Source organism: Gobius niger, assembly GCF_951799975.1.
Source record: "Gobius niger genome assembly, chromosome: 8".
Classification (NCBI taxonomy): Eukaryota; Metazoa; Chordata; class Actinopteri; order Gobiiformes; family Gobiidae; genus Gobius; species Gobius niger.
Genome location: NC_136859.1, coordinates 13,171,776 through 13,174,408, shown reverse-complemented (window position 1 = coordinate 13,174,408; position 2,633 = coordinate 13,171,776).

Sequence of the window (2,633 nt, the reverse complement as noted above, 5' to 3'; positions counted from 1 at the left end):
ACAATCCTGACTTAAAGGAACACTGCGTAACATTTTGGGCTATACTGTTGCCATCAGTACAAAACATAATGACCAGCTCGACACACAAAACGCTATTACTGCAGTGGGTGATCAAAGAATAGATTTGGATGAGGACCTAACCTGTTTAAATCTCAAATTCTGCTAACTTTAATCGACGTTTCCATGGAGACGGACTGGAGACGTAGCCACTCCCGGGAAAGTTACAGTCATGTCTAGGGCTGAAACAACTAATCGATTAATCGACAACTAATCGATTACTAAAATAGTTGTCAACTTTTTCAGTAATCGATTAATCGTTTTCTAGCAAACACAGACTAAAATAGAGCAAAAATGACATGACAATTATGTATTTTGGATGAAAACCTACTTTATTTTTAAAGTGAGGGTCTGCAGTGTTTTGTACATTGTAAATTTCATAAATATCTGTCTTTGCCTCGTCCAATCAGAAAGCAGAATTAGAGCCTCCTACAAATGTTTACTCTAAGTTTACTCCATCAACATGTCCTCAAGCGGCGCCACTTTAGCTTTATTAATCGTGAAAATAATCGGTAGATAAATCGATTATCAAAATAATCGTTAGCTGCAGCCCTAGTCATGTCTTATGAGAGCTGAGCCGCTCACAGCAAAGGCACATGTTTTTTTTTGTACATTTATGAGGTAATTTTCAATGATGAAAATATCTGTCATAAAATAAATGCTTGTATTTCAATTTTAGTCATTGGGTAAAATTCTATGCGGTGTGGCTTTAAGATACAGAGACAGGTACATGGGACTTGTCACATACTGGTCACATTCAAATGCACAGTCAAAACATCCAATGGGGACAATAAAGTCTCCAAAAATATGTTAGGAAGAGGCTTTTAAAGGTGCATTATGCAACTTTTTATGCAAAAAAAAAGGTCATATTTGTGCATATTTGACCTTGTAGTGAACCAGCAGTCATATGAATGATCAGCATGGTGCCTTTACTTTCGATCACAGTGACCTCTGCAATGCTCCAGGATCAATTGATTTGTTGGTTTTCTGTTGAGAGGCTCTGTCAGCCGTGAAAACCTTCCAAACAATTGATCCTGGAGCGTTGTAGAGACCACTGTGATGGAAAGTAAAGGCGCCATGCTGATCACTCATACAGCCACTGGGTCACTACATGGTCACATACGAACAAATATCAACTTTTTTTTTGTATAAAAGTTGCATAATACACCTTTAATGTGGATATGAGAAGTTGGATGAAATTCTATACAGATCCTTGTTTCCAACATTCAATTGATTATATTGTATTTTACACATTATATATTTATTTCATGAGTACTGACTTGATGAATGTGTTACATTACCTTGGAAAAAGAATGAAAGACATCAAGTCAGTCAAAGCTGGTACTCGCTAAATCTAAACTATTGCTTTTTTTTCTTCGTCTGTTTAAACAAATATTATTTTGTTTCAGTGCCTTTGGAGTAGCTTCTCTTTTCTTCCACATCTACACCTTGATTTCAGCTGCTGCGAGTGGACACCGTAGCCATTGTTGAAGGTTTTCGTGCAGTTCCCAAAACCTACCACCAGGTGCTGCTGTTCAGTCACTGTGTCGCATTGCACAGGCAAAGTGAGCTAACTCTGATTTTCAATCCTTTTTCTCTCAGTGAAGGAATCCAGTCCAGCTCTTTTATATCTGTTCTTATGAGCCACGTACCCCATAGTAGTAGTATAATCAACCTATGGATTTGTACGCTTACTTTTGAAGGACAGTCACACACAGGTGCTACGTGAAGAGGCTCCGTGCGCGCGGGTCAACCACTCACAGATTATGCAACAACTATTCATGCGTAATTTGAACAAATGACTGTTGAACGTGAAGGTCTCTCCCGTCACGGACATGCACACGGTGTATTTCAATGGGCATTCATTTGGCTCAGTGAGTCAGGCTGAAGAGGGAAAAATCAGCTCTCACTACGTGTTTGTTTTTGCAAGAAACCAATGATATGCATGATCAAGCCAGTAAATATAAGGGTGTTTGCGACAGGCTTGGTCTAGCAACATGTAAAACACACACAAAAAAGAGTTTAAACAGAGAATTGTTGTCTGGCTTGGAACAGATTGGAAAAGTGTTAAAAACCACAGTTACCTATTGTAACTATAGTTCTGTGAATGTATGCGAAGCCCTTTAGGTGCTTCGCTGATGCATAATCTCGGGAGCTCCGCTTCCCGCCCTGAGAAGATCAATGATCTGTCCGCTCCAATCACCTAAGGGGAACCACACACCCCGCACCCCTATAAAAGGGGCATTCTCCAAATGCTCGTCTCCCTTGAACTCAGCGATAAGACAAGAGGACATGGCTGCTGGGCCCGAAGCTAAAGGGCTTCGCATACATTCACAGAACTATAGTTACAATAGGTAACTGTGGTTTCTGTGTCATGTATGCTTCAGCCCTTTAGGTGCTTCGCTGATGCGTAAAGCCAGCGCGAAGCCTTGGCAGACCAATGTACTCCCAGCAGGCATGGAGTCACGTGATTGGAGCGAGGCCGTGGGCGACCCCTGCAACCAAGACCGCCACCTGCGTGTCAATGGAACAGGAGCCCACGGGCCAAGGGAGGTGTGCCCCTAAGCGCCGTACAA